Raw genomic sequence first — 15,152 nt, 5'->3', positions numbered from 1 at the left:
TTAGAATCGTATTTTTTAAAAAAGCAAAAATTAGATGGTTAGAAGAGAAATTAAAACCCAAAACAGTGATACCTTTAAGATAAACACCCGAAAATATCCCCTACAGTTTTTACCTAAATTGACAATAATGAAAAAGTGAAGACCATTTAGTTTTGTAAATCAAGTGAATCTCTAAACACCAAACTGTAGCTAACTAAGTAAGTATAGCTTCCTTAAAACACAGTGATAACAATGAAGGAGGCTGGCTCCGTATCTGAAGTTGTTCTACAGTGTGTGTTAGAATCCACATATTTCTTTAATGCTTCCAATAAAGTGAGTTTTAAAACTAAGTTTATCTTATAGACCTGCATATCTAAACTCACACCCTAATTCTTACCATACAATAATGGGAGGAATTTTCTAGCTATATGAGCCAAAAACTTTGTTTCAATGCTTCCCTCGGTCGGCTTCCCTTGGTCGGCTTCTTGATTACTGTTGCCTCTCAAGGTCAACTGTGCTTTTTAAGGTAACACAGTTGAGCACCCTAATCCTATGAAATGGAGTCTGAAATGCTCCAGAATATGAACTCTCACGCACCAGCAAGTTGCCACAGGCGGAGACTTTCACACCTGACCACTGTGATAGGTTGCCATTTAAATGTAGGGCATGTCACGTGCTGTATAAAACCAACTTCAGGCTGTGTTTATATGGCGTATGTGAAACAGGACTCAATTTCATGTTAAAACTTAAATGCAATACCCAAGATGTCTCATTGTATGTTACAAATATTTCAAAATCTGAAAAACCCCAAATCTGAAACACCTATGGTTCCACGCATTTAGGAAAACAGATGGCCAACCTGTAGCAATTTCACTTTGAAGAGGCAAGCATTCTATCCTGGTCCAGGTGTTGAGGTGGGGCTCGGACACTAGCCTCGGGATGTAACAGGTGATGTTTAATGAGGCACTAACTCCCCTCACCCAAATGACTTAGCGAACACCTGGCCTGGCATCTGTCGAATCATGCAGTTCCATCCTACAGCCCCATTCGGATCCCGTGACAGTGAACCGTGGCACTTGCCTGAAGGTGTCCAATAGAGGCAACCTCTTGCCAAACTAGAACCTGCCAGTCTAGAACTCTCGGTGTGTTTAAGTGGAGTCAGAGACCAGCACCCATCAAGCTGACATCAGGCCGAGGGGCTGAAAGAGGCACGGGTGACATTTGGACTCCCAGTGGAACCGTGGGAGAGATAGCCCTTTTGACCATTGGATCTAATGGATGGCTTGACCCCAAGCCAGCCTGAACTGGTGTTGTTATTTACAGCACTTTCACAAGCATGGCCGAAACACATTTTATTATTTTATAAGCACATCTTGTTTCCAGTCTCCAATAGTATTAGCATTGGCCACCAAGTGTTTTTTGCTCTGGTTGACAACTGGATATTAAAGCACACACACACACACAAAAGAGATAAAAGTTTGCCACCACTTAGAATCTTCAGACAAATGTGTTTTAGGCTTTAAAGATAATTTTGTAAGTGTTCTAGATATCCCCTGAGTAACTGCCAAATTTAGTGGAAGGAGATAGCATTCCTACCAAGCAATTTTGTATTTGTGGTATATATACTATATGGTCAAGTATATAATGTCTTATATGTTTATTTAAATATCTTGTTTTAAAAAACCAAGCAGAGGTACAGGATATCAGTTCACATGGAAATTCATTATTTCTTCCTGGATTAGGAGATTTGGAATTTTAAAGAAATAAAGTTTGGATTTTACTTTGTAATTATGAGAAATAAGTTGCCAATACAGGTCAGTTGTTGTACTTTCATGGGAAGAAAATTAAGTAAAGTCCAAAGAAAAATGATGCTGCAGAAAAGACCCATAATTTCAAGTGAAATTATTATTTATTTATTTGTTGATGATTTGTGAAAGGTCAGTGTTAAATAAAATAAATAGCTGCTTGATGCCCAGATGTTTGAAACTTCCAGGTGGTATTAATATATAGACAAGTGCCCACTCACGTTGCTATGGCTCAGCAGAAACATGACCCTCAAAAACTTAACAAAGGGAAACAGAGAGAAAATCAAAATAATCCCAGGACAAATATATATACAAAGTTTATAATTACTCACAGGAATGGATCAATTGATCATTGATTTGAAACAGTAACATATTTAGAAAGTTTAATTCCAAATTTGGAATATTCTTTTACTTCCATGTTTGCATACATTAATAAAAAGTAATATGTCTACATAAATAATTCAGTATCAGTACATCTGTTCTCCTTGTGGAATTTTATTGTGAGTAATTTTTTGTAATTTGGTCAATCCCAGTTATTAGATTCTATCATCTATGATGCTCCATTTTATTTAAATTTTCAAAAAGTTTTAAAATAGGTTTAGTGTCATTAAAACATTATTATTTTAGTTTTTAAAATTCAATGTTTGTAGTCTAGTGTAAAACATGGGATGAATCTCTTCTCATAAAATGAAGGACACAGATGCTAATGCCAAAAGTTGATAAGACACCAGTTCATCTCTTGTATGGATGACGGCACTGATTCAGAAAAATGGAAGAAGCTAGCGAGAGTAGCTGAGCCCATAATGGAAGGGAGACAAGGACATCGACCCTCCCTGGCCCCCACAAGCCCTCAATGCATTACATAAGGCATGATAGCATCAACGTGGACTGCGTGACATTAGCAATGCATAAACACATATAAAATGTTCACTTCTATGAATCTAACTCTGAGCTGAGGTACCTAAAATCAAAAACAAATCCTAACGTTTCAAGAATAAAACTAGGACGAAATGCCTCAGTAAATCAGAAGTCGTCCGTTGCATACGTGCCTATGTGTTTACAGATTCTCATCTGCAGCTATGGTCACAACACTTCACAGTCCTCATTCATCTACTAAAATCACAAGCCCTCTGCAGGGTGGAGACCCCGTTAGGGAGTTCCTTCCATCACGTTGGCTACAGTCTTCCATAAGGAAAGTGCAGTTAAACCAGGAACAAAAGTCCATCTTGAAAACAAGCTTTCCAAAGAAGACACATATGAAAATTAACCATATGATAGGCACAGCTACTCAGGAGACTGAGACAGAGGGATTGCAAGTTGGAGGCCAGCCTGAGAAACATAGTGAGACCCTCGGCAACTGAGTGAGAACCTGGCTCAAAATACAAAATAAATAGACCTGGGGATGTAGCTCAGACATGAAATGTCCTCTGGTTCCATCCCCAATACTGGAAAAAAAAAAACTTTCTCAACTTAACATCCAAGTGCCTGTTATTCAATAAAGTTGCCATATGTGAAAAACCTAAGTAGAGTTTTAATTCTAAATTCAAATTTAAGGTGACAACAAAATGCCACCTTTTAAATTAATACCATTTTATTTATTTACTTTTTGGTGCATATGAATTTTACAGAATGCCTGTTTCACTGTGGTATACTGGTACTTGCATAAACAAAATACTGCTTTGTCAGCTCTACAACAAAGGTGGCCTTCTAACTGGAAGCTAGAGTATTAAAGGATGATGTCACACTCTTAACAGCTACATAAAAGCTGTCAATTTCAAGAAGAAAGAACTATTTTGGGAGAAAACGAAGCCACACTCTAAATAGGATGAATAACAGTAAGAAAAACCAAGACACAGATGAAAATTCCAAGTGAGAACGCAGAGTCCTTGATCTAGAAAGAGCCCCGGTTCCTCTTATAGGGCCGGGGCTGAGAAGACGGGAATGTGCAGATGATGGTGTCGGGGGACTTGCTAAGAGGTTTGGATAAAATCCTGCAGGCAAAGCGCCCTCATTTCTCCAACAGAAGAAGGACGCCCTGGCCAGCAGCAGTGGGAGATGGCGTCTCCAGAACGCGGAAGTGCAGGGTCTGTGGAGGCCCCCAGCCCAGGCTGCTCCCTCAGCAGGCCCTGATCACCCCGGCTTCACCCGCATTCATTTCTCAGGTCCAGAACACGGTAATGCACAAAAGGACCCCACCTCACAGCCAGGCCTCACCATTTTATCCCATCTCAGGTGTCTTTTCAGTGAGATGAGACCTTTCCCCTTAGGCACCCTGCTGCAGCAATGGTATTTATTGATTGGATCAATTTTAAATCTCTCTTTAAGTGCAATTGCCAAATTCAAATGAGAGGGTGTGAGATAAACGGAAAGCAAATTTCAAGGGGAGTCAGCGCCACACCCAGACCTGGGGAAGCCAGTGTACATGGAGGCACTGTAGGGTGGGTCCACCCAGCAGAGCCCTGGAAGCACGGGAAGGGGCTCCTCCCGGTCTGTCCACGGGAAGCCCTTCCCAGCTCCAGGCTTCCCAGGACCTGGGGGCTGGGGCAGTAAGCGGCTCTGCAGTTAGAGCCCCTCACCAGTGCAGCTTGCGGCTTCAGAGACAGACTCCTGAAGACTCACACCAAGTTCACAGATGAGCTACATGCACAGCAAATCACAAGCTATTTGGGAAACTTTAATTACTTTGCCAAAGTAATAAAATATGTATGAGAGAAGAGAACATCCAGAAAGTCTATAAAGTAAACCAGCTAACAAATTAATTAGCACTTAATAACAAGAAATTTCTGTCAATTGGCAAAAACACCATAAGTTATTTGGAGAATACACAGATTTTTTTTCTTTTACTACTTTTAGTAACTAATTTTTGGCCATGACTCCATTTTTTTTCTGTATAATATACAGCATGATTAATAATATAGCATTCACAATCTTGGAAATTGATTTCAGAAAGTGATTTTACACTTTTAATAAAGACCTAGCAACATACTTAGGGGAGGAATAGTTGAAGACTTCATCTGACATCTCTTCTTTCTTGACATTAAATTTAATGGAGAAGGGTATAATATTGACAGCACTCAGAGGCAATACTAACCGTTATTGCCTAGCAGAACCCTGTGGCACCTAATGCAGGAAACAGTTTTCATTTGCAGAGTGTGTTGAGACTCCAGTATTTGAAGCAGTCATGTTAGCCTTTGAAAAGTTGATCATATGTGTGCGTGTAGTAGTACCCGTATTCTTCCTAGGGTGGTCTTGTAAATTCAAGATGCAATAATCCAATCCCCTCAAAATATGAATATTACCTGACCTTATAAAATATACCATCTAATTAAATTTAAGGTAATCAAAATATAAGAAATCAACATGTCAGGATTAAATTTAAATGTCTGTTTTATATCAATAAATAAATATAAAATTTATTTCCTTGTTAAAGTCAACCGAAAGACCAAATCAAAAAATAAAATATTATAGGTCAAACACAAAAAGTTGACCAAATAAAAAGTGGACAGAAAATCTCCAGGCAAATGTTCACAAAAAGGAACAAAAACTGGGCTTGGCGCAGGAGCCTGTGCTAATGAGACCGAGGGACACTGGCAGTAAGGGGGCAGGTGAGCGAGGTGGGTGTCTGGTGACCGCTGACCCCCGCAGTCTGCTTCATTTCCGGAAGCCATGCATTTCAGGAATCGCAGGAAATCACAATCCTAATTTTCCTGAGAAAGCAAAGTAACAAAAGTGAGAAAATATGTGAAGGCTCAAAACAACATTCTTGATAACATTAAACCCATAGTCATTTAATAAAATACACCTCAATAGAGAAATAAGTTTTGATTTTATATAATATGTAACCAAAACTGTAAGCACAATAGTGAAGACCAATAAATTCCAAAATCTAAAAGAATGTAGATCATATTTGCTGCCCATAGGAAATAAAATTGTAAAATCATAATGAAAACAGAAAAAAGTAAAAATAACAATCTGGAAGTTTTAAAACCCTACCAACATTTAGACTGAAGAAGATGCATAAATTATTACTGGATAATGAAAACACTTATAGACTAAAGCATATTGAATATGACAAAAGTTATATGCATAGGAAAATCCATGTTAAAAATAATTACACAAATAAATAATAAAGTTTCTTTTTTTATATAAAAAAGTGTTTAACATGTAACACATAGGGGATTTTCATTTATTACTTAAAGAGCAACAACAAGAAAGTCAGGAAATCAGAAGCAAAATGAAAACCAAAAGGAAAGAAACATAAAACAAGCAATAAATAAATAAGTAATAAAATAATCAGTCACCAATGGGGAATAATTATTTTAAAAACTCAGTGTAAACAAAAAAAAATTAGAGCTGTAAAGTTAATTTTGAAATATGTCCATGTGTTAAAGATTACTTTATGTGAAATCACTTTGAAAAATTTCTGTCAGAAATACAGAAATCTAAAATAAAAATTAAAGATATTGAGAAAATTTTAAGTTAATGTCCTTTTTTGAGAAATTAGATCTAAATATTTTCATATGAAAATCATTTGAAACTCCCAATAACAAATCACTAATACTGACTTGACTATTTGTTACCATAGGGAAAATGAACACATTTACTAGTTCTTTAGGAAAAGAAACCTGTTTCCATAAAACTGCAGATCAATGGAGTACTTATTTAGGATTGGTTATAAAAATATGTGAAATAAAATAGGATGAAATTTAGTAATATTTTAAGATATGTTCACTGTGACTCAGTGAGCTAGATTACTGAAATTCAATAATGCATTACTTTTAGAAAAGTGGTTAATATAGCACTAATTAGATCAAAGGAGAAAAAACAAATGGCAACAATTGATTTGTAAAGGCATTTGGGGAAAATTATGATTCCCACCTTTTTAGCTGGTGTGTTACAGTTGTGCCTGGCGATGGGAGTTTTTACGTGTTCACACAGGCCTCTCTGCAGCAATACCATTTGGCCAAGATCACTCCGCCGCACTTTCCCTTCCCTCCCAACCCCACGCCACCCCTGGGTCCCTTTCCTATGCTGTTCTCCCTTTGATTTTCACGAGATTCCACTCCATGTAAAAATTCTTACATATCAGTAATGACATGAAAAAAAAATACACAAACCAAAATTAAAATCATAATATTTCTCTCTCTCTCTCTCTCTCTCTCTCTCTCTCTCTCTCTCTCTCTCTCTCTCTCTCCCAGTTAAACAATTTATCAGTACATTTAGTGGCAGTTGAAAATTCTTATGACATTTGATTCAATACAAGAATATTTATCTTACTATATTATTTAACATAGTTCTTGTTGCACTAACCAATAAAATTAATAACAGGAATAAACATATAAGAGTGAAGAAAACAAAATTTATATTATTGCACTTTTAGAAATATGTATTATAATTACATATATTACATATTATATGTTGAAAATATATATATCGGGTGTATATAAATATTTTATATGCATGCACAAAATATATGTGTGTGTGTGCATGCAGACATATATATATATATTCCCCAAGAAATCTAAAAGAACTAATCAAGAACTATTAAAAGAAATTGGGTAATAAGTTCTAAAATTATTTTAAAACTACTTTTTCAAAATACTATTGATAACCAATTAGAAAGTGTTTCAAATTTTTTTTAAATGAAGTTAGAATTTTAACTTCAGACTCAAGTAATTATTTAACATTGAAACAATATTTACTCACCTACGCATTTTATAATCAGTGAAATACCAAATAAGTGCCAACGGTTTACTCAGTAACTTGCCAGGTTGATGCAGGCTGTCACATTGCTGAGTGAATGGTCTATGTGGGTGGAGGAGAGCAAACTGGCCAAATTAGCACAGTATCAACCAAATCTGTTTTATGCAATGTGTGAATGTGTTTATTCAAATCACAGCTTAGGATTATAAGAAGTTAAAGCCCAGGGAATGTTCTTAAGTAAGAGACTGCTCATATGTCATGTGGTCACTGAATTGAAGACACACAGAAGTGAAGACAGCACATCAGATGTATTATTTCATACTTGTGTTTCCCTTTGAATTTTTAACTCCACCGTACATCATGTAAACACCAGTGTGCATGTGTGTGTGTGTGTGTGTGTGTGTGTGTATGTGTGTGTGAGTGTGTGCATATCCACACATTTAAAAAGACTGAGAAGGGCCTATTTGGTTTGAAATGGAAAATTCTTCCAAATATAGTAAATTGACCTAATAAAGGTTTTATTATTTTTTTTTTCTGTTATGGTTTGGGTGTGACATCTCCCCCAAAAGCTCACGTGTGAGACAATGCAACAAGGTTCAGAGAAGAAATGATTGGGTTGTAAGAGTCTTAACGCAATCAGTGAATGAATCCCCTGAGAGAGTTAACTCATTGTTAACTGAAGCGGTGGGGTGAGGCTGGAGGAGGTGGGATTTGGGGTGGCTTTGGGTATATATTGTATCTGGTGAGTGCAGTCTCTGTCAGCTTTCTGATCATCATGTGAGCTGCTTCCCTGGCCACACTCTCCCTCCATGACGTTCAGCCTCACCTTGAGCCCTCAGGAATGGAGTCTGCTGTCTATGGACTGAGACCGCTGAAACCATGAACCCCTAAATAACCTTTTCCTCCCCTAAAATTGTTCTGGTCAAATCTTTTAGTCACAACAATGGAAAAGCTGACTAAAACCTTGTACACAATGTACAAAGACACACAGAAGATAGATGATTAAATAATAGACACAGGTCAACAGCAGATGGTAGAGCTGGACACAGGGAGGAGACAGACAGGCACATCACAGGTGGCCAGCCATGCCGGGACAGTGGGAAAAGACAGGGCAAAGTCAACACCCACCTTAGGGAAGAGGCTAGGACAGAAGGTGGGACTTCATTTGCTTCGTGACACTTAACTTTCTAACTGTGCACCTGTATTACTATATATACTAATTTAATTGCTTGATCTATAACATGAAGTGCCCAATTTTTCTCCTTTAGACATTTTGTCCTAAAACATATTCATGATTTTAATTACACTGCTGTACAATGCTTTCCCCTCAAATCCACACAACAAATTTTCAGATAACAAATAATACAGTGTATCTTTGTCACAAGTTAGTAGAACTCCAACAAGTACAGGAACAAGGCCTGACCACAGAGCCCTGCCCGGTAAGGGATGGGCCGTGCTTATCAGGGCGTCAATCCATGGCAGAGGACCCAGGAGAAGGTCCCTCGGGGGCACTTACAGGGAAGGAGTGGAAATGTTAGGGCACATGGCAGAGGCACCTGACCTCTCAGGCACGGAATTCTTTCCAAAGCAAGAAGCCCAAGGCCTCGCCAGGATGCCCAGCCTCAGAGAAACGTCCTGGGTTTGGATTTGGCAATTGCTTCAATTCTTTCATTTATTATTTTTCAATTTTTAAATTGTCTTTTCTACTGTTTTTCAAGAGTAGTTTCCTTTTACATTACTTTTTTTTAATTTTTTAATTTTTAGTTTTAATTAGTTACACATGACAGAAGAATGCATTTTGAATAAATCATATATAAAGGAATATAATTTCTCATTCTTCTGATTATACATGATGTAGAATCCCACTTGTCGCATAGTTACCTATGTACACGGGGTAATAATCTCTGATTCATTCTACTATTCCTATACCGGCTCTTCTCCCTTCAATCCCCTCTATCCAATCTAAAGTAACTATGCATCCACATATCAGAGAGAACATTTGGCCTTTGGTTTTTGAGGGATTGGCTTATTCAGCTTAGCAGGATATACTCCAGTTCCATCCATTTACCAGAAAATACCATAATTTCATTTTTCTTTAAGGTTATAATATTCCATCTCATATATATATATATGAAATATATATCACATATATATGATATCACATATATATCACATATATATGATATATATATATATATAAAACATATATCTCACATTTTTTTAAGCAATTCATCTGTTGAAGGACACCTAGGTTGGTTCCATAGCTTAGCAATTGTGAATTGGGCTGCTATAAACAAACATTAATGTGTCTGCATCACTGTACTATGCTGATTTTAAGTCCTTTTGGGTTATAAACTGAGAAGTAGGATAACTGGGTCCAACGGTGGGTCCATTCCAAATTTTTTGAGGAATCTCCATACCACTTTCCATAATGGTTGCACCAATTTGCATTCCCACCAGCAGAGCCTACAGAATGGGAGAAAATCATTACCACATTCAGCTCAGATAAAGCATTAATCTCTAGGACACTTCACAGAAGAAGAAACACAATTGATCAAAAATATAAGAAAAAGTGTTCCACATCTCTAGCAATTAGAGAAATGCAAATCCAAACTAAGATTTCATCTCACCCCAGTCAGACTGGCAATTATCAAGAATACAAAGAACAACAAACGTTGACAAGGATGTGGGGAAAAAGGTCACTCATACATTGCTGTTTTCATAAGTGACAGACAGGGGGGAACAAAACACCAGGGCCGTGTGAGCAGTAGACAGAGAGCTGGTTACCCGCCCACACTCGCTTTTCCCTTTTCCTCCATCCACTGAAGCCTTACGTGGATAAGGGGAGCAACTTTCTCCGTGCAAACGTGTTTAGACCCCCTTGGGATGTAAGTCTGGCTGTGCTGGGGTCTCCTGGAGAGCTCCTGGGATGTCCGGTGCCTGGAATCACCAAGCTGCCCATCTTTGTTCCTGGACATGAAGAGTTCCAACCTCTGTTTCATTAACTGCAAGGTGACCTGGAAGAGGGAAGCCAGTACGAACGGTGGGGAAGCCACCAAGCGTCCATCCAGGACGCTGACTACCAGTGCGCCTGCCAGTCAGCCCCGGACAGCCTGGCAGCCTGTCTGCTATGGGAGACCCGTCCCTTGACCCAGAGCCACACACAGGTTGCACGTATGGGGAGCTAGTAGGAGAGACGTGCAGCAAGTGGCCGTGCTGCTGCGCCCGCACGTGAATGTGGACATCAGTGGGCTCAAAGAAAGGAGCGCAGGGGTAGAAAGCTGAAACATTAAGTTACAAGTTACGATTCACTTCCCTGAGTTTTCCTAAAGGATAGAGTTGGAGTGCGGATTTGGGAAAGGACGAAGTAAGGGAATCCTGCCAGCTTCACCAGTTCCAAAAGCAAACTGTTACGTTGCCTTGTTGATATTTGCCGAGACGTTCAGAGACAAGCATGACCTCCCATGAACTCTCACCAGAGCCGGCTGACAGGAGAAGTCCCGGGGCGGGCGGGGAACCGCGAACTAAGAATCTTGATCTCTCTGTCTCCTGGGAATCCTGGCCCCTCCGCCTTTTCAGTATGTAAGCAGGTATGTAGTCGTGACCTCCAAACCCACGGGTACCTCCAGGGCAGGCCTGAAACTACCACACAAGCTCACCCCCTCTCAGAGCAAGGACAGACCATGTCGTGTCTCCCACAGGAAAGGCACAATTGCACCCTAAGAGGAAGAAAGGAACAGTGATCCCAGAAAGAAAGACTGTGTTTCCGCTGAAAATCAGACCCTGTTGTGTCCCAGGCATTCCGCAGCCCCTCCTACTACTTCCACAACCAACTTCACAAATGCCCACGGATCACAGCTTCTCCTCTTGGACACGGCTGTGCATGCACACTCCCTGTGCTGACCATAGCGAAATAGGCCAGCCAGCAGCCGGTGGCACCAGAGGATGTGTGCTATCCCGCATGTTGGAAGAGAATTGTCCCTAAGTGATTTGCACATGTCATATCGAAATCTTTATTTCAAGTATGAGGACTACAATACTGCAATCGAATATCAATTCCAGGTAACATCTGCTGCTGCAAAAAAAAGGATTTCTCCCATCAGGTATCCTCCTCTGAGCTGGAGAACAGGGGAGGACTTCATCTGAGAAAAAGAAAGACGACAACAAGAATCTAGAGCTCTAACTCTCCTGATGACACAAGCTTTGGCTTCCCAGACAGTGTCCTGGAGATTCTAGTGTCCTTCCACAAGGAAGCAAAACCTTAGAATTAAGCCAATCACTGAGCAAACAGTTCAGCATGGCAGCACTTGGCAAGCTCGGTGAGCCCTCCCCTCTGACAGGGCCCGGGTGTTCGTGCCATTGGCACAGCTAGCTGTTTGGAGACAGGTGAGATTCGTTCACTGCCTGGGCAGACGTTACCCCAGGACTGAGAGGCGAGCATGTGTGTTTAGGGCTGTGTGTGTATCAGTCCTTCTGGTTCTGTTCTTCCAGTGAGCACCACAGTTTTGAGCCCAGAATAAGGTGCTCCTCTTCCCAGGATGAAAGCAACAAACTGCAGGGTCAGAGACCCATGCCAGGGTGGCAATAGCTCAGAGGGCAGGGAAATGCTGCGCTGCCCAGAATGGAGAAAGCCACCGAAGGGCCTCCAGCCTCAGCCTCCCGCGGCGTCCTCAGCATCCCCCGGATGCAGTTCCAGCCTCCGTGCCCTCCTGGATGCACCTCCAGCTTCCAGGAGCCCAGTGCCTGGCAGGACCTATGGATCCGCATCAGTAAGTGTACAGGGCACACTCAGAGGTTGGTGACACATGATCTCAGGTGGATTCAGATTCCTCCATCCCATGTCATTTCCCCAACCCACTTCAAATCAATAGTTCATTCCAGTGTAGCAAAAATACGTTTGCGAACATTTATATTTTAATACCTTTTCGTAATGTTAAGTCTTACAATAATTCAGAAATTATAAACTGTGTATTTAAGCAAACAATGTATTAAAATTAGCAAAGTCGCCCTGTCCTCATAATTTAAAACATTGGAACAACTGCACAATGCTCAGGGCTCACTGCACAATCATTGCCATGAGATAGGAAACTTCTCCTTTCCCCAGTGCTGGGAACCAAACCCAGGGCCTCACACATATTGGATAAGAGCTCCACTACCGAGCTACTGTCTGGTGCTCTATTTCCTTCTAAAACTGTGATACCAGGCCAGCCATAAGATTGAAAGTTTCTTCATTTCTTTCAGTATCCAGGTCACTATATCCAACTGTCAAGCCACCTTTCTTCAAAGCAAATGCAGGAGCAATGGGGTCTTGTGATTAGTCTTGGAGAGCGCTATGGCACTGGAAAGGTCAGAGTCAGGAGGAATAAGTGACTCATTTGTTCTTTTACTGAATTGTATAATACATTCCTTGCTGTTTGCACGAATATATGCATATAAAATTGAAATGTATTTCTACAGCTTATAAATGTTCTGGACAATAAAAAGCTTTATTCTTAAATTATTAATATACCCAGATAATCTCCTCAAAATCATAAAATATTAAAACCAAATCTGATCATTAAGGTTACCTAATTCAGACTGTTTATTTTTTTTCTGTTGAAAACAAAAACTTAAAATGGATGTGGAAGAACGAAGCCATCTCCCAGGTCACTCGCAAATACAGGTAGCAGATGGCGGATGGGCACAGGCGTCCTGCCCACTCCCTCCACCATGTGCCACTTTCCATTTCCTGTAAGTCACCTGGTGTGGGCGGGGACATCCGAGGACATCAAAGACATCCGAGAAGCTGAGAGAGGCTGCGGCTGAGAAGAATCCCCTCGGTCTTGCTGACTGGCTTCTTGGCTAAGAGACGTTGCATTGAGTAAGTCCATGGGGACTGGACTCTAGGTGAACAAGGGAGTGAATCTTCAAAGTATTTGTGACTTGCTATCATTAGGAATGCTGAGTTGAGTGTGCATTGTGTGAATAAAATCCACTTCTTGGAACCAAACTTGATTCCTGTTACTCACTGCTTGTAAAAAGGGCTCATGGTTTCAAAGATCTTAGTCCACAGAAGGCCAGCTCCATTCCTCAGGGCTCCAAGTGAGGCAGGACATCATGGTGGAAGAACATGGCAGAGGGAAGCAGCTCGCATCATCAGGAAGAAGAGAGAGAGAGAGACAGAGACAGAGACAGAGACAGAGAGAGAGAGAGAGAGAGAGAGAGAGAGAGAGAGAGAGAGACAGAGAGAGAGAGTCTCTCCACTCTCCAGATACAAAATATATACCCAAAACCACACCCCAATTCCAATCTCCTCCAGCCACTCCCTACCACTTCCATTAATCCCATTAGGGGTTAATTCGCCTATTGGGCTAAGACTCTCACAACCCAATCATTTCTCCTCTGAACTTTCCTGTACTGTCTCACACGTGAGCTTTTGGGGGACACCTCACATCCAAACCATAACACAGACACACTTCATTTCTGTGTGAATGGCAAATTTATAAATGTAATTTGACAGAAACATGATGAAGTTCATTAATTCATCAACTTAATATTCTGTCTTTATCCTTGGATATTTTTGGTCCACTATTCTGTCTATTCACCTATACACACCCTTAATACTTGTGATCATTTATCCCAGGATAAATAAAAGAGACCACTGAAAAACATCTAGCACCTTCCAAAACCAGTGGGCAAAGAGTACGCACGAGGCCCTGCCCTGCACGTTCCGCTGGTAGCTGCAGGACTTGGGCCAAACCATGAGTTCACGAGCAAAGGTTCATAAACAAGCCATTAGGTCTGTGTATTGGTAGTTTCTCCATGAAATTCTCTTTATCTTACTATTTAAATTATTTTCATTTGCTGCTCACAGTTTCCTGGTGGTATGTTTCTGGCTGACGGCTTCCTTTTGCCACCTTTGGGTGATTTACTCCAAGTAATGCTTTTTGTAACAGTGATATTGCCACTGATACCGCCTTTTTCTATTTTTCTGGCAGGTCTTTTTCACCCCTTAATTTTAAATTTGTTTTTAGATATTATTTTCCTTGAAGTGAGTTTCTCCTAGGTAGCAGAGCTTCCCTTTGTTTTGAGATGTTTGTGACACATCACATTTTATCAGATAAAGAAAATGAAGTTTAATTTCCCCAAATTTTATTAAAAATGTACCTTGTCATAAGACATCTTATTGCAAAGATGAAATCTCACAATACAGCAATAAAGTTTGATGTAATAGCAAACTTTAAAAAAGTCTAAATTCTTTTTGCAGTTTTTTTTATTATTGTGGGAAAACACAGTTTGTCATTGTAACCAGTTTTTAACATGCGTTATGGAAGTACAAGTGCTGTGCATAATGTGGTACAGCAGACAAACTTTTCATCTTGCAAAACTGAAATACTACCTCCATTGAGCAAATATGTTCCTCCACTGCTACCACCCACTACTTTCTGTTCCTAAGAATCTGACAAGTCCAGATACCTCATGTAAGTCGGTTCAGGCACTTTTGTCTTTTTGTAATCAACTTATCTCCCTAAGCATAATGTCCTCAAGGCTCATCTGTATAATGTTCTGACAGGATTTCCTTCTTTTCCCAGCTGAATAATATTCCACTGCCCGTTTTCTTTACCTGTGTATCCATCCAAAGGTCCCTTCCTCCTCTTGCCGTTTTCAACAATGAAGCCATGAGCT

This window comes from Sciurus carolinensis, chromosome 7, assembly GCF_902686445.1.
Source record: "Sciurus carolinensis chromosome 7, mSciCar1.2, whole genome shotgun sequence".
Classification (NCBI taxonomy): Eukaryota; Metazoa; Chordata; class Mammalia; order Rodentia; family Sciuridae; genus Sciurus; species Sciurus carolinensis.
Note: the sequence above shows the minus strand (reverse complement) of the source record.